The sequence below is a fragment of the Microcaecilia unicolor genome, chromosome 9 (assembly GCF_901765095.1).
Source record: "Microcaecilia unicolor chromosome 9, aMicUni1.1, whole genome shotgun sequence".
NCBI classification, from domain to species: Eukaryota; Metazoa; Chordata; class Amphibia; order Gymnophiona; family Siphonopidae; genus Microcaecilia; species Microcaecilia unicolor.
Genome location: NC_044039.1, coordinates 75,470,194 through 75,487,888, shown reverse-complemented (window position 1 = coordinate 75,487,888; position 17,695 = coordinate 75,470,194). Strand labels below are relative to the sequence as shown.

Here is a 17,695-nt window from a genome sequence, read left to right as displayed (position 1 = left end):
ATAGTACAGTTGAGCAAAGTGATTATAGGGTCCAAATAATTTGCTCAACTGGTCCACGCCTAGTTATTGAGAATGGCTTTGGTCCGGGTTCCACAAGGGGAACGATTGTACAGTTGAGCAAAGTGATTATAGGGTCCAAATAATTTGCTCAACTGGTCCACGCCTAGTTATTGAGAATGGCTTTGGTCCGGATTCCACAAGGGGAACGATTGCTGGACAGGGGGATTATTATGCCGGACATGCTTATGAAAAGACTGTCGACATATGGCAGAAAAATGGCCCAACCTATGACAGCGCCCACACCTAATATGCTCGCCACAATCTAGGCTGACAACTCCTGGTTGTCGCAAGACATTGGGAGCTTTGTCTATTTTGTCAAGGGTAGACACAGAGTTAATTTGCAACTGACCTAGATTAGCATTGCCCGAAGTGATAGGGAGTGACAAGGGGTTCACTGGTTTAGATGGCTGTTTAAAGTTTACTGTTTTAGAGGGTTGTTTAAAGGTTACAGATCTCGGGACTGAAGGGCGGGTCTGGAGCCGGGATTTTGGTCCACAGCTAGAAGGGATTGCAGTAGTAGGGACGCTTGGCAGGGGTACAGGTTGAGGAAGAACGGGTGTCGCATATGCATTATGCAAGATATTCATAGATGAGTGTTTAGGCTGATTAGTGAATGATACAAACCTGTAGCAGGTGTTCTCCGAGGACAGCAGGCTGATTGTTCTCACGACTGGGTGACGTCCGCGGCAGCCTCCACCAACCGGAACAAGCTTCGCGGGCGGTCCGCACGCAGGGCACGCCCACCGCGCATGCGCGGCCATCTTCCCGCCCGTGCGCGACCGTTCCCGCCAGTTGAATGACAAGCAAAATGATGAAATGCAACTCCAAAGGGGAGGAGGGAGGGTAGGTGAGAACAATCAGCCTGCTGTCCTCGGAGAACACCTGCTACAGGTATGTATCATTCACTTTCTCCGAGGACAAGCAGGCTGCTTGTTCTCACGACTGGGGTATCCCTAGCTCTCAGGCTCACTCAAAACAAGAACCCAGGTCAATTGAACCTCGCAACGGCGAGGGTACAACAAAAAATTGACCTACGAAGAACAACTAACTGAGAGTGCAGCCTGACCAGAATAAATTCGGGTCCTGGAGGGTGGAGTTGGATTTAAACCCCAAACAGATTCTGCAGCACTGACTGCCCGAACCGACTGTCGCGTCGGGTATCCTGCTGGAGGCAGTAATGTGATGTGAATGTGTGGACAGAAGACCACGTCGCAGCCTTACAAATCTCTTCAATAGTGGCTGACTTCAAGTGGGCCACTGACGCTGCCATGGCTCTAACACTATGAGCCGTGACATGACCCTCAAGAGCCAGCCCAGCCTGGGCGTAAGTGAAGGAAATGCAATCTGCTAGCCAATTGGAGATGGTGCGTTTCCCGACAGCGACCCCTAGCCTGTTAGGGTCGAAAGAAACAAACAATTGGGCGGACTGTCTGTGGGGCTGTGTCCGCTCCAAGTAGAAGGCCAATGCTCTCTTGCAGTCCAATGTGTGCAACTGACGTTCAGCAGGGCGGGTATGCGGTCTGGGAAAGAATGTTGGCAAGATAATTGACTGGTTTAGATGGAACTCCGACACCACCTTCGGCAGGAACTTTGGGTGGGTGCGGAGCACTACTCTGTTGTGATGAAATTTGGTATATGGAGCATGAGCTACCAGGGCTTGAAGCTCACTGACCCTACGAGCTGAAGTAACTGCCACCAAGAAAATGACCTTCCAGGTCAAGTACTTCAGATGGCAGGTATTCAGTGGCTCAAAAGGAGGTTTCATCAGCTGGGTGAGGACGACGTTGAGATCCCATGACACTGCAGGAGGCTTGACAGGGGGCTTTGACAAAAGCAAGCCTCTCATAAATCGAACGACTAAAGGCTCTCCAGAGATGGCTTTACCTTCCACACGATAATGGTAAGCACTAATCGCACTAAGGTGATTCCTTACTGAGTTGGTCTTGAGGCCAGACTCTGATAAGTGCAGAAGGTATTCAAGCAGGTTCTGTGCAGGGCAAGAACGAGGTTCTAGGGCCTTGCTCGCACACCAAACGACAAACCTCCTCCACTTGAAAAAGTAACTCTTTTTAGTGGAATCCTTCCTAGAGGCAAGCAAGACACGGGAGACACCCTCCGACAGACCCAACGCAGCGAAGTCTACGCCCTCAACATCCAGGCCGTGAGAGCCAGAGACTGAAGGTTGGGGTGCAGCAACTCTCCGTCGTTCTGCGAAATGAGAGTCGGAAAACACTCCAATCTCCACGGTTCTTCTGAGGACAACTCCAGAAGAAGAGGGAACCAGATCTGACGGGGCCAAAAGGGCGCTATCAGAATCATGGTGCCGCGGTCTTGCTTGAGCTTCAGTAAGGTCTTCCCCACCAAAGGTATGGGAGGATAAGCATACAGGAGGCCGGTCCCCCAATGAAGGAGAAAGGCATCCGACGCTAGTCTGCCGTGTGCCTGAAGTCTGGAACAGAACAGAGGCAGCTTGTGGTTGGTCTGAGAGGCGAAAAGGTCCACCGAGGGGGTGCCCCACTCTCGGAAGATCTTGCATACCACTCTGGAATGGAGCGACCACTCGTGCGGTTGCATGACTCTGCTCAGTCTGTCGGCCAGACTGTTTACACCTGCCAGGTATGTGGCTTGGAGGAGCATGCCGAATTGGCAAGCCCAACGCCACATCCCGACAGCTTCCTGACACAAGGGGCGAGATCCGGTGCCCCCCTGCTTGTTGGTGTAATACATTGCAACCTGATTGTCTGTCCGAATTTGGATAATTTGGCAGGACAGCCGATCTCTGAAAGCCCTCAGTGCGTTCCAGATCGCTCGGAGCTCCAGGAGGTTGATCTGCAGATCCTTTTCCTGGAGGGACCACAGACCCTGGGTGTGGAGCCCATCGACATGAGCTCCCCACCCCAGGCGAGATGCATCCGTCGTCAGCACTTTCGTGGGCTGTGGAATTTGGAATGGACGTCCCAGGGTCAAATTGGTCCGAATGGTCCACCAGAACAGTGAAGTGCGGCAACTGGTGGAGAGGCGGATGACATCCTCTAGATTCCCGGTGGCTTGGAACCACTGGGAAGCTAGGGTCCATTGAGCAGATCTCATTTGAAGATGAGCCATGGGAGTCACATGGACTGTGGAGGCCATATGACCCAGAAGTCTCAACAACTGCCGAGCTGTGACCTGCTGAGACGCTCTGGTCTGCGAAGCCAGGGACAGGAGGTTATTGGCCCTCACTTCGAGAAGGAAGGCCTGAGCCGTCTGGGTATTCAGCAGAGCTCCTATGAATTCCAGAGACTGGGTTGGCTGGAGATGGGACTTTGGGTAATTTATCACAAACCCCAGCAGCTCCAGGAGTTGAATAGTGCACTGCATGGACCGGAGGGCTCCTGCCTCCGAGGTGTTCTTGACCAGCCAATCGTTGAGATATGGGAACACGTGCACTCCCAGCTTGCGTAGATACGCCACCACCACCACGAGGCACTTTGTAAACACCCGTGGGGCAGAGGCGAGCCCAAAGGGCAGCACACAATACTGAAAGTGCCGTGCGCCCAGGCGGAATCTGAGATACTGTCTGTGAGCTGGCAGTATCGGGATGTGAGTGTATGCGTCCTTTAAATCCAGGGAACATAGCCAATCGTTTTTCTGAATCATTGGCAGAAGGGTGCCCAAGGAAAGCATCCTGAACTTTTCTTTGACCAGGAATTTGTTCAGGCCTCTCAGGTCTAGGATGGGGCGCATCCCCCATTTTCTTTTCCACAAGGAAGTACCTGGATTTGAATCCCTGCCCTTCCTGCCCGGGTGGTACGGGCTCGACCGCATTGGCGCTGAGAAGGGCGGAGAGTTCCTCTGCAAGTACCTGCTTGTGATGGGAGCTGAAGGATTGAGCTCCCGGAGGACAATTTGGTGGAAGGGAGGCCAAATTTAGGGCGTATCCGCACCGCACTATTTGGAGAACCCACCGGTTGGAGGTTATGAGAGGCCACCTTTGGTGAAAAAATTTTAACCTCCCTCCGACCAGCAGATCGTCCGGCACGGACACTTTGAGGGCGGCTATGTTCCCGTGGATCCAGTCAAAAGCCCGTCCCCGGCTTTTGCTGTGGAGGCGCAGGGGGCTGCTTAGGCGCACGCTGTTGACGAGAACGAGCGTGCTGGGGCTGTCCCTGTGCCTGTCGAGGCCTTCGGGCCGGCTGGGTGTACCTACGCTTGGCAAAAGCATAGGGCGCAGCCTGCCGGGCCCGGGAAAAACGTCCACCTGCTGAGGTGGATGCTGAAGGCGCCCGGTGGGAGAGCTTGTCGAGGGCGGTTTCCCGCTGATGCAGTTGGTCCACCAGCTGCTCGACCTTCTCGCCAAAAATATTATCCCCCCGGCAAGGGACGTCGGCCAGTCTCTGCTGGGTGCGGTTGTCCAGGTCAGAGGCACGCAGCCATGAGAGCCTGTGCATCACTATACCTTGGGCCGCAGCACGAGATGCCACGTCACAGGTGTCATAGATACCCCTGGACAGGAACTTTCTGCACGCCTTCAGCTGCCTGACCACCTCCTGATAAGGCCTGGAATGCTCCGGTGGGAGCTTATCAACCAGGTCCGCCAGTTGCTTCACAGTGTTCCGCATGTGGATGCTCGTGTAGAGCTGGTAAGATTGGATGCGGGTCACGAGCATGGAAGATTGGTAGGCCTTCCTCCCAAACGAGTCCAGAGTGCGAGACTCCCGCCGAGGTATCCCTCGAACTCCGTGCCCTCTTGAGAGCAGAATCCACGACTGCCGAGTCATGGGGCAATTGGGGCTGCATTAACTCTGGGTCCGAGTGGATTCTGTACTGGGACTCTGCTTTCTTGGGAATGGTGGGATTAGATAATGGTCTCATCCAGTTCCGAAGCAGTGTCTCTTTGAGGACATTGTGCAACGGCACCGTGGAGGACTCTCTAGGTGGTGATGGATAGTCGAGGACCTCGAGCATCTCAGCCCTCGGCTCGTCCACAGAGACCACAGGGAAGGGAATGCATATAGACATATCCCTAACAAAGGAGGCAAAGGAGAGGCTCTCAGGAGGCGAGAGCTTCCTCTCCGGTGAAGGCGTGGGGTCATAGGGGAGGCCCACAGACTCCTCTGAGGAGAAATATGTGGGGTCCTCCTCTTCCCCCCACGAGGCCTCTTCCTCGGTATCGGACATAAACTCATGTAGCTGAGTCCTTAACTGGGCTCGGCTCGACGTCGAGGCACCGAGGCCTCGGTGTCGTCGAGCGGTGGACTCCCGCGCCGGCGGGGACGAAGCTCCCTCCATCGACGTCGACGGGGACTCCACCTGCGTGGCGGTCGAGACCGGCGCCACAAGCGGCGGCGGTGTCAAAGGCCTCGGCACCGGGCTGGAGCTCGCCGGCGCCACAGTCAACGGCGCCGAAGGCGCAAGCACCCCCGGCGCCGGCACAGCCTGGTGCATCAGCCCTTCCAGGATCCCCGGAAGGATGGCTCAGAGGCACTCGTCCAGGCCCGCTGTCGGGAAAGACGGGGGGGCCCGGTAGAGGCGTCGGTGCCGGAAGCTGCTCGGGTCCAGGAGACTGCACCGAAGTGCTGGGACCCTGACGTGTCGGTACCTCCACTACTGAGGGGGACCTTTCCTCTCGACGTGGACGCTTCGGCGTCGAATCCTCTCCGGCACCGAGGGCCGGGCGCACCGATGGGGACCGATGACGGTACTTTTTCTGTTTTTTGCGGTGCCCGTCATCGGCGCCAGGTGGAACGGAGGAGGAGGAGGTCGATCCCCCTCGGTCTCGAGGGGCCGGGTCAGACAGGGTTCGGTCCCGAGGGCCATGAGCAGAGGGAGTGACCGGGGCCGATTGCTCACGCGGCCTCTCACCCCTACCGTCACCGGAGGACCGGCGGGCCGACGGGACCTGTACTCCTGGGGTCGATGCCATCGGTGCCGATTTCGCGGACATCGATACCGGTACCGAAGAACCGGCCGTCGATACCGATGCCGTCGAGGTCGACGTCGAGGGGCCGGCGCAAGTTCCAAAAAGACGGTCTCGAAGAACTTGCCTCGCAACCTGAGTCCGTTTCCGGAGACCAAGACACAAAGAACACGACTTGATATTGTGCTCCGGCCCGAGGCACCAAGCGTGGGTGTCGGTCTGCGAGATAGGCCGGCCGCACCGACCACACTTCTTAAATCCACTCGGGACCTTCGAGGACATCGACGGAAAAATCGCGTCGGCGAAGTTAAAGTCGTCGATGGTGGCGGTAAATCACACCTCAAAAAATAAATCGACCGCGTGGCCACAAGGCCGCAACGCGATGCCCCCGCTAGAAAACGAGGGAAAAATTAAGCGCATTCTCTCTCTCTTTTTTTAAAGGAAAAAGAAAGGTTCGGAGCGCGCGGCAACAAGAAACAAAAAAATTAACAAATTCGCGAACAACGCGACGGTTTTCCGGGGCTGGCTAAGAGAGAGCGGCGATGCACGACTCTCTCCAGCGCGGAAAAGAAAAGACTGGCGGGAACGGTCGCGCACGGGCGGGAAGACGGCCGCGCATGCGCGGTGGGCGTGCCCTGCGTGCAGACCGCCCGCGAAGCTTCTTCCGGTTGGTGGGGGCTGCCGCGGACGTCACCCAGTCGTGAGAACAAGCAGCCTGCTTGTCCTCGGAGAATTTGACATTTACACACATTTGCTCACATGCCATTATTCTTGTCAGTTATACACATAATTGGTGCATACATTCTAACACCTTCTTTACAAAATTATACCTTATGCGGACAGGGCTGAGGTAGAGTGTGGGCAGAGCCAGGGTGGTCCCGAAATTTATCTGGATAGTGGCAAGATTCAGTCTGCCATCTGGATAATTTAGCCACATACCTTAGGACAGATAGAATGCGCTCCTAAGGTATCAGGATAGCAGACAATATTGCCACTATCCGGATCAATCCTGGCACTGACTGTCTTATCTGGAATTCAGTGTTGGCCAATATCCGGAGTGTGATGCTGAACATCCAGATATTTTTTATTTCTGTTGGCATTAAAAAAAAAAAAATGCTGACCATAGCACATGGATATAGATCCAAACATTGTTTATTAAAAAGTAAAGCAAAAGGTTCAAATGTGCTTTGAGAATACATAGGGAAAGACGCCATACACAATATCAAAACCATACCATCTCATCCCAGATATTTACAGGGAGTACCCAATATACAACTTTACTAAATAGAATAAGTTTATATGTTTATAGCTGTGGAAAGAAAACATGCAATTTATTCCCTGGTCATGTCTGAGTAAAGGTGGCAAAATGGACATTTCAAACTCAGCAGAACCTAAGGGTGCTAAAGGGGAGATATTCAGCCTCAGGAGACAGAATAATCCCTTAAAGCATTCATGGGATTAAAAATACATCCATCCTTTGTCCTCTAATATGTGCCTAAAGATTATCCACTTCCAAAAAGTTTTTTTTCCTAAGAAAAAAGTTAGGTGAAATCTCCTTTATAAACATCAGTAGAATAAGGAGCTCACTTTCGAAAGAGAAAAACATTTTAAAATTGGCATAAACCATCAGATGGACATTTTTCTTGCCAAAACATCAAAACCCATTTACACAATGCTTTTCTGTGCTGTTCATCTGCAGTGTGTCCAGACCTCAAGGGGGCATGTAGGGGGCTTGTTAAGAGCAGGATTTGGGCGTTAATAAGACTTGGGTGTTTTCAGCCATAATGGAACAAAACAAAAACGTCCAAGAGTAGAACTAAGATGTTTTGAGCTAGACCAATTTTAATAAAGACTAAGCTAGAAAAAAGTGCCCTAAATGATCAGATGACCACTGGAGAAATAAAGGAATGACTCCCCCTTACTCCCCCAGTGGTCTCTGACCCCCTCCCACCTCACCAAAAGATGTGAAAAAAACACATATCAGCCTCTATGACAGCCTCAGATGTTATAGCCAGTCTTAGAGCAGCAAGCAGGTCCTTGGAGTAGCTTAGTGGTTGGTGCAGTGCACTGCGGAGAAGGGGACCCAGACCAATAATCCACTCTAACTATTACTTGTGGTGGAAAGTGTCAGTCCTCCATAACCCACCAAAACCTACTGTACCCACATATAGGTGACACCTGCAGCCATAAGGGCTATTGTAGTGGTGTTCAGTTGAGTACAGTAGATTTTGGTGGGTTTTGGATGGCTCACCATACAATATAAGGGGTAAGGATGAGATGTGTACCTGGGAGCTTTTATGTGAAGTCCACTGCAGTGTCCCCTAAGGGGATGTCTGTGTGCCTAGTCTACTAAGAATACTGGTTCCTCCTACAGTCCAGTGGCTTGATTTTGTACATTTTTCACTTGGACCATTTTTTTTTTAATGGACCAAAAAGATAAACACACAGAGCACAAAAGCATCTAGCAAGTGGCTATTTTTTGAGGGGGGGGGGGGGGGAGAGACGTTTTGCTGTCTCAAAAATCGCTATATATTCGCTATTTGGATTCTGGACGTTTTGAGCAAAACGTCCAAAGTCGGACTTAGATGTCATATCAGAAATGCCCCTCAAAATTAAGGTAGTACATGGAAATTTCTCATGCATATTCATTTTGGATGTTTTGAAAACGTAACTGGACAGAAGGTATCCAAGGGTAGGGTTGAAAACCACTGGAATACAGTTTAGCCATGAAATTATATATCTTCTTGTGTGCAATGATCTTTTGATCATTTTGAGTGACAGGCAGTCAAGAAAACACAGCTCAGGTGGATGCGCCAGTTGACGAGTTCACTTCTTGTTTAGCGCAAAGTTGTAAGTCACTTCAACCTCATGAATCAAAGATGAGGTAACAAAAGGCCAGTGAAGGAATTTAAAGTGGGTTTCTCTTTAAAAATGAGGTAGAAGGAATATGGCCAAGGAATGAAAGGATTGGGATGTCAATATTTAGCAACACACTGAATGTATAAGTTGAAATGTGTACCTTAGATGGCTTCAAATAAAATATGCAGATGGTGCTGCTGAATATACATGCAAAGCTTAAAATGTTTAAGGAACAATTTTATAACATGAGGCCTCTCTTGATGCCATACACTGAGGTCAATTCTATAGTGGCATATTGGCAAAAACATTTTTTTATTTTCATATACCACCTAGACTTAAGCAGTTTACAGTTTCATTTACAGGTACTGGTACTGTCCCTAGTGGGTTCACAATCTAAATGGTATTTTATACCTGGGGCAATGGAGGGTTAAGTTACTTCAACAAACTTGCAACAAAACACTGTAGAGATTTACTTGTCTGCTGCTTAAGCGTAAAACTAACTTGAGAAAAAGACCTCAAACCAGCCACAGTGACAGTATCACTGATAACTCCAAAGCTCTTGCTAGGCAGTAACGTCATCACTGGCCAAAAACCTCCTTTTTTTCTTTGCTCAAAAAAACACCTAACAATCAGTAACACCAAAAAATGTAGAAATGGCCACTTAGCTTCTTTGACAAATTTAGCCACTTCTCTCCCAGTCTCATTACTGCCGACGGGGACCCATTTCACCCTCCGGCTTTCTCAAGGGAGAACGGGGAGCTCACCAAGGTGTTCTAAAAAACAACAGGTGCAGTATTAAAACCAAATTGAAAATCAACCTGCAACAGACAAACATCGATGGACAAGTTCAAAATCAACTATATCACTTGTATCACTTGTCTTCTTCCTTGCATTCAATTCTGTAAGCTGTGAATTGAATGAAAGGAAGAAAAGTAAGTGATATAGTTGATTTTAAACTTGTCCATCGATGTTTATCTGCTGAAGTTTGTTTTCAATTTGGTATTAATACTGCATCTGTTGTTTTTTAGAATGCCTTGGTGAGCTCCCCGTTCATACCTTGAGAAAGCCGGAGGGCTAAACGGGTCTCCGTTGGGAGTAACAAGACTGGGAGTGAAGTGGCCGGATTTGTTGAGGAAGCTAAGTGGCCATTTCTATATTTTTTGGTGTTATTGATTGTTGGGTGTTTTTTTTGAGCAAAGAAAAAAGATAACAAAAAAAGAAAAAAAGAATTAAGAAAATAAAGGTACTCATTTGAAGGAGGGTTTTGGCCAGTGATGCACATGCGTGGGCATCCATTCGGGCATTCCCACGAGGGTATGGCGCCATGATCGAGAACTCAGTGGCTTATTGTAGCCGAGACACTGACCCCTGAAGACACTCAATGAGTGAAACACGTAATGTTATAGTGAGTGGAAATTTAAAGTGGGTTGTAATAAGAAGAAACAAGCATGATTTAATAGGAAGTTATCTGTATAAATCAATGAGAGGAACATTTTGGAGAATTTTGGAGAATGGCCACATGTGGGAAAATTAGGTTCTTACCTTGGTAATTTTCTTTCCTTTAGTCACAGCAGATTAATCCATTAACTGATGGGTTGTATCCGCCTACCAGCAGGTGGAGATAGAGAACACTGAAAAACCATAGTGCCTCTTGGACGGCTAGCCCCAACTGCCTTCAGTATTTGAGATTTCCAAAGCAGAGTGAACCATAAAGGTAGAATAACATAAACTTTCCTCACAGCGAACAAACGCCCCAGAACAGGAGCAATAACCATACAAAGGAGGGATGAACTCAACCTCCTGTAGTAGAACAGCATGTAGAAATTTTGAGAACTGGTATCCAACTTCTCCCAATGAAATCTATATCTGCATGAAAGATCTGAACAAAAAACAAGTGAGACAGGGAGGCATCATGAATTCATCTGCTGTGACTAAAGGAAAGAAAATTACCAAGGTAAGAACCTAATTTTCCCTTCCTTGTCATCAGCAGCGGATTAATCCATTAACTGATGGGATGTACAAAAGCAATCCCTATGTAGGGTGGGAACAGGCCACACCGCGAGCAAGCACTTGTGCTCCAAAAATAGCGTCCTGCTTTGCTGCAACATCCAGCCTATAGTGCCGGACAAATGAGAGCTGAGAAGCCCAAGTAGCCGCACTACAGATCTCTTGAAAGAGAGTGCACCCGTTTCAGCCCACGAGGAAGAAATTGCTCTCATGGAATGCGCCTGAAAGCAGATACACAGCAAAAATGACTTCTTTGAGCTAACGAGCTATAGTGGCCTTAGAAGCCGGGCCTCCACGCCGAGGACCTGACAACAAGACAAAAAGGTGATCAGAAATCATTTGACATCTGTAGATACTACAACAGCGCCCTGCGGACATCCAGAAGATGTAACTGCCCAAAGGAGTCTGGGAAATCTTCCCTAGAAAAGGAAGGAAGAAAAATGGGCTGGGTCAGGTGAAACGCTGAAACCACTTTAGGCAGGAAGGAAGGCACTTTACGCACCATTACTCCAGACTCTGAGAATTCTAGAAAAGGGTCCCGACAGGACAGCGCCTGCAGCTCAGACACGCGTCTAGCCGATGTCATGGCCACCAAAAAGACTGTCTTGAGAGTCACATCCTTCTCCGAAGCTTGCTTAAGCGGCTCGAAGGGCGAACACTGAAGAGCCTTCAACACCAGCCCCAGGTTCCGGTCCGGACAGGGCAACTGGACAGGAGGACAGAGCCTAAGCACCCCTCTGAGAAATCGGGCAATGTCCGGATGAGCAGCAAGGGACAAGCCAGCGACTTTCCCTCAATAGCATGATAATGCTGCCACTTATGCCTGCAGGGAATTGTAAGCCAGGCCTTTTTGTAAGCCCTCCTGCAAAAAGTCCAGCACTGTCGAGACAGAAGCCTGCATGGGAGTGATTGCCTTTGAAACACACCACGCCTCAAACTTGCGCCAGATCCGAGCATAAGCTGCGGAGGTGGACCACTTGCGGGCCTGCAACAGAGTGGAAATGACCTTGTTAGAGTAGCCCTTGTCTCTCAATTGCGCCCTCTCAAGAGCCAGGCCGTAAGACCAAATCGGCAGGGATCCTCCATAGATACCGAACCCTGAACCAACAGGTTCAGCACCAGGGGCAAATGCACCGGAGTGTCCACCAACATCCGGCGGAGATCCGCATACAACGGACACCTTGGCCAATCTGGAGCGATGAGAATCACCAGACCTCGGTGCTGTCGAATCCGCAGTAGGACTCGCCCTATAAGTGGCCAAGGAGGGAACACATACAGGAGCTCCGAGGGCCAGGGTTGAGCCAGAGCATCCAACCCCACCGAGTGAGGATCTCTCCTTCTGCTGAAAAAGCAGGGTACTTTGGCGTTTGCACTTGACGCCATTAGATCCATTTCGGGAGTCCCCCATTTGGCACAAATCTGAAGAAAAACTTCTTCTGCCAGTTCCCATTCCGCCGGGTCGATTTGATGCCTGCTGAGAAAATCGGCTTACATGTTGCTCTGACCTGCTATGTGAGCTGCTGACAGAAGCTGCAGGTGGAGCTCGGACCAGTGGCAAATCTGGCCGGCCTCCGCGGCCAGAGCCCTGCTCTGAGTGCCTCCCTGATGATTTATGTAAGCCACCGCTGTCGTGTTGTCTGACAGAACCCGGACAGCAAACCCCTTCAAAGTCTTTTAAAAGGCCATAAGAGCTCTCAGTTCCAAGCGATTGATGGACCACCCCGTTTCCACGGGTGTCCACAGACTCTGAGCATAGCTTCCCTGGCAATGCGCTCCCCAGCCTAGAAGGCTGGCATCTGTTATCACCAGGCACCAAGAAGGAAGTTCAAGATGCATTCCTTGGCGCAGCATCCTTTCGGAGAGCCACCACTCCATACTGAGCTGGGCCGCAGGGAGCCACATTAGTCTGCGTTGATATTCCTGGGACATCGGAGACCATTGTTGAAGCAGGGCAATTTGCTCTCGCCAAAGGCACCACCTCCAAGGTGGTCGTCATCGACCCTAGCAGCTGAACAAAGTCCCAAGCTTGCGGGCGAGGCATCCGCAGGAGCAGACAGACCTGATTCTGAAGCTTGAATCGCCTTTAGTCAGGGAGAAAGACAAACCCTGATGCCGTGTCGAACCGGACCCCCAAATACTCGAGAGACTGAGAGGGGGTCAGGTGACTTTTGGGTATATTGACCACCCAGCCTAGCGCCTGCAGGACCGCCACCACTCTGGCTGTGGCAAGACGACTCTCGGTTGCCGAATCCGCTCTGATGAGCCAGTCGTCAAGATAAGGGTGAACTCATAAGTACATAAGCACTGCCAGGCTGGGAAAAGACCAAAGGTCCATCAAGCCCAGCACTCCGTCTCCGACAGCGGCCAATCCAGGCCCCAAGAACCTGGCAAAACCCCAAAATTTAATATCAATCAATGGACTTTTTCTTCAGGAATCTGATACCCTCTCGCCTGAGACAAGCAGCTACGACCACCATTACCTTGGAAAAGGTACGGGGAACTGTGGCTAGGCCGAAAGGCAAGGCCTGAAACTGGAAATGCTTTCCCAACACCGTAAAGCGGAGGAACTGCTGGTGTGGAGGCCTGGGGCTGGCTACAGAGGTTATGTCTTCCCCCGAGCGTTGGAAGGACGCTAAGCGTAGACGGATAAATCCCCAGTCTGAAAGTGGCGCACCTCCTCCCCCCCGCCGGGTCAGGCTGTGGGGAGTCTGAGGGATCTGGCAGGCCCTCATGGACGGATGATCCAGAGGAGGGTGCCTGTTTGCCACTGGATTCGGATGATCCCAGTGCGATTCGGATTTTCCACCGCAACGAGCTGCCAGCTCTCATTACTGATGCCTTTCAGGCCCTCTCGATTGATGATCCTGCTGAGAGCGATGCCTCCTCTGTTAATCTTAGGATGGCGAGTACTAAGAAGCCTACTTGGGCCTTTCCTGTGCATGACTCCATTCAAGAGCTTATTTCAGCTCAGTAGTCTGACCCCGATGGGCCTTTGAAAGTGGCCAGGGCTATGGGTCAGCTTTACCCTCTGAGTGAGGAGCACTTGGCCCTTTTGGGGATGCCTAAAGTGAATGCGTTAGTCACGGCGGTGACTAAAAAGACCACTCTCCCAGTAGAGAGAGGGGTCGCTTTGAAAGACATGCAGGACCGGCGGCTAGAATCCGCGCTGAAGCTGGCCTTTGAAATTTCGGGCCTTGCCTTGAGGGCGTCTATTTGCAGTTCCTATGCAGCCCGGGCATGTCTTTCCTGGTTATAACAGGCGGTGGAGCTCCCGCGGATGGTGCGGGGGCCCTCTCTGAGGTGGCCCCATGGATGGAGTCAGCCCTGTCATTTTTGGCTGACGCCCTTTATGATCTGGTCAGAGCTTCGGCTAAACAGATGTCTGTGGCTGTTCCTGCTCGCCGCCTTCTTTGGCTGTGGCCTTGGGTGACTGACATGGCCTCTAAGCAAAGGCTGATGAGGTTACCCTTTCGGGGCCTCCTGTTATTTGGAAAGGAATTGGAGAAGATTATGAAAGACCTGGGTGACTCTAAGCCCCAGCGGTTACCTGAGGATAGGCCGAGGCCTTCTTCCAAGGGTCCTGTGTTTCCCTCCTCTTCCAGACCTCGCTTCCGTGAAGCTCACAGGTATCGCCCGGGGTGCTCTGCTGGGTTTTCTCGTGCCCGTTTTCAGCAGAGGAACTCCTTTTGCTCGGACAAACATTCCGCAGGGGCCAGTTCAAGGCCAGGAGTTCAGGGGCGTCCTCCACAATGATGGGACGACGGTCCATTCCTCGATTCCTGCAGTAGGAGGACGTCTTTCCCTCTTTCTAGAGGAGTGGACCAAGATTACTCGGATCAGTGGATCCTGGACCTGATCAGAGAAGATTACCAACTGGACTTCGGTGCCCCGGTGAGAGACATGTTTGTGGAGTCCTGATGCGGCACTGCCGTAAAACCGGCAATGGTAGAGGAGACCTTACAAGTCTTGCTGCAGCTCGGAGCGGTGATCCCGGTGCCTCCCACCGAACGCGGCTGCGGCCGCTATTCCATTAATTTTGTCGTGCCTCAAAAAGGCGGGTCTTTCAGACCGATCCTCGACTTACGAAGAGTCAACGAGGCCCTCAGAGTATGACACTTTCGCATGGAAACCCTGTGCTCCGTCTTTGCGGCAGTACAGCCAGGAGAGTTTCTCACGACTCTGGACCTAAAAGAAGCGTATTTGCACATTCCTATCTGGCCCCTCATCAACGGTTTCTCCAGTTTGCTGTGTTGGGACAACATTTCCAGTTTCGGGCCATGCCTTTCGGCCTAGCCACAGCTCCCCTTACCTTTTCCAAGGTAATGGTGGTCGTAGCTGCCTGTCTCAGGCGAGAGGGTATCAGAGTTCACCCTTATCTCGACGACTGTCTCAGAGCGGATTCGGCAGCCGAAAGTCGTCTTGCCACAACCAGATTGGTTACAGTCCTGCAGGCGCTAGGCTGGGTGGTCAATATACCCAAAAGTCACCTGACCCCCTCTCAGTCTCTCGAGTATTTGGGGGTCTGGTTCGACACAGCATCAGGGTTTGTCTTTCTCCCTGACTAAAGGCGATTCAAACTTCAGAATCAGGTCTGTCTGCTGCTGCGGATGCCTCGCCCGCAAGCTTGGGACTTTGTTCAGCTGCTGGGGTCGATGACGGCCACCTTGGAGGTGGTTCCTTGGGCAAGAACACATATGAGGTCTCTGCAGATTGCCCTGCTTCAACAATGGTCTCCGATGTCCCAGGAATATCAACGCAGACTAACATGGCTCCCTGTGGCCCGGCTCAGTATGGAGTGGTGGCTCTCCGACAGGATGCTGCGCCAAGGAATGCCACTTGCACTTCCTTCTTGGTGCCTGGTGATAACAGATGCCAGCCTTTTGGGCTGGGGAGCGCATTGCCAGGGAAGCTATGCTCAGGGTTAGGCAACAACTGTGGAAGCGGGGTGGTTCATCAATCGCTTGGAACTGAGAGCGATATTCCAGGCTCTTATGGCCTTTCAAAAGACTCTGAAGGGGCTTGCTGTCTGGGTCCTGTCAGACAACACGACAGCGGTGGCTTACATAAATTGTCAGGGCGGCACTCAGTGCAGGACCCTGGCCGCGGAGGCCGCTCAGATTTGCCACTAGTCCAAGCTCCACCTGCAGCTTCTGTCAGCAGCTCACATAGCAGGTCAGAGCAACATGTAAACCGATTTTCTCAGCAGGCATCAAATCGACCCGGCGGAATGAGAACTGGCAGAAGAAGTTTTTCTTCAGATTTGTGCCAAATGGGGGACTCCCGAAATGGATCTAATGGCAAGTGCAAACGCCAAAGTGCCTCACTTTTTCAGCAGAAGGAGAGATCCTCACTTGGCAGGGTTGGATGCTCTGGCTGAACCCTGGCCCTCGGGCCTCCTATATGTGTTCCCTCCTTGGCCCTTGATAGGGCAAGTCCTACTTCGGATTCGACTACACCAGGGATTGGTAATTCTTATCGCTCCGGACTGGCCAAGGCGTCCGTGGTATGCGGATCTCCGTCGGATGATGGTGGAGGCTCCGTTTCATTTGCCCCTGGTGCCGAACCTGGTGGTTCAGGGTCCGGTATCTATGGAGGATCCCTGCCGATTTGGTCTTACGGCCTGGCTCTTGAGAGGGCACAATTGAGAGACAAGGGCTATTCTAACAAGGTCATTTCCACTCTGTTGCAGGCCCGCAAGTGGTCCACCTCCGCAGCTTATGCTCGGATCTGGCGCAAGTTTGAGGCGTGGTGTGTTTCAAAGGCAATCACTCCCATGCAGGCTTCTGTCTCGACAGTGCTGGACTTTTTGCAGGAGGGCTTACAAAAAGGCCTGGCTTACAATTCCCTGCGGGTTCAAGTGGCAGCATTATCATGCTAGCGAAGGAAAGTCTTTGGCTTGTCCCTTGCTGCTCATCCGGACATTGCCCGATTTCTCAGAGGGGTGCTTAGGCTCTGTCCTCCCGTGCAGTCGCCTTGTCCGGCCTGGAACCTGGGGCTGGTGTTGAAGGATCTCCTGTGTTCGCCTTTTGAGTCGCTTAAGCGAGTTTCGGAGAAGGATGTGACTCTCAAGACAGTCTTTTTGGTGGCCATGACATCGGCTAGACACGTGTCTGAGCTGCAGGCGCTGTCCTGTCGGGACCCTTTTCTAGAATTGGAGTCCAGAGTAACGGTACGTATTGTGCCTTCCTTCCTGCCTAAAGTGGTTTCGCGTTTCACCTGACCCAGCCCATTTTTCTCCCTTCCTTTTCTAGGGAAGATTTCCCAGACTTCTTTGGGCAGTTACATCTTTTGGATGTCTGCAGGGCGCTGTTGCAGTATCTACAGATGTCAAATGACTTCAGGACTTCTGATCACCTTTATGTATTGTTGACAGGTCCTCGTTGCGGGTGTCCGGCTTCTAAGGCCACTATAGCCCGTTGGCTCAAGGAAGTCATTTTTTCTGCGTATCTGCTTTCAGGCCGGTCTTCGCCTGAAGTGTTTAAGGCGCATTCCACGAGAGCGATTTTTTCCTTATGGGCTGAAACGGGTGCACTCTCTCTTCAAAAGATCTGTAGTGCGGCTACTTGGGCTTCTCAGCTCTCTTTTGTCCAGCATTACAGGCTGGATGTTGTAGCGAAACAGGACACGATGTTGGGAGCATAAGTGCTTGCTCGTGGTGTGGCCTGTTCCCACCCTAAGTAGGGATTGCTTTTGTTCATCCCATCAGTTAATGGATTCATCTGCTGCTGATGACAAGGAAGGGAAAATTAGGTTTCTACCTTGGTAATTTTCTTTCCTTTAGTCACAGCAGATGAATCCATGATCCCTCCCTGTCTGACTTGTTTTTTGTTCAGATCTTTCATGCAGATATAGATCTCATTGGGAGAAGTT

The 17,695-nt window shown here is 51.3% G+C and overlaps 1 protein-coding gene across 6 annotated transcripts in view; it reads left to right on the top strand.

Annotated features, from left to right (window-relative positions):
• The window catches only part of PRR5 (proline rich 5), a 652,413-nt gene that overhangs the window by 380,021 nt on the left and 254,697 nt on the right, over nucleotides 1–17,695 (top strand). Inside the window, exon 1 of one of the 6 annotated variants that reach the window (XM_030214312.1) lies at nucleotides 5,120–5,130. The exons of the other annotated variants lie outside the window; for them this stretch is intronic. The gene's annotated coding sequence lies outside the window, so the exon portion shown is untranslated. Of the gene's footprint in view, nucleotides 1–5,119; nucleotides 5,131–17,695 lie in introns of those variants that run through there. 6 annotated transcript variants of the gene reach the window in all.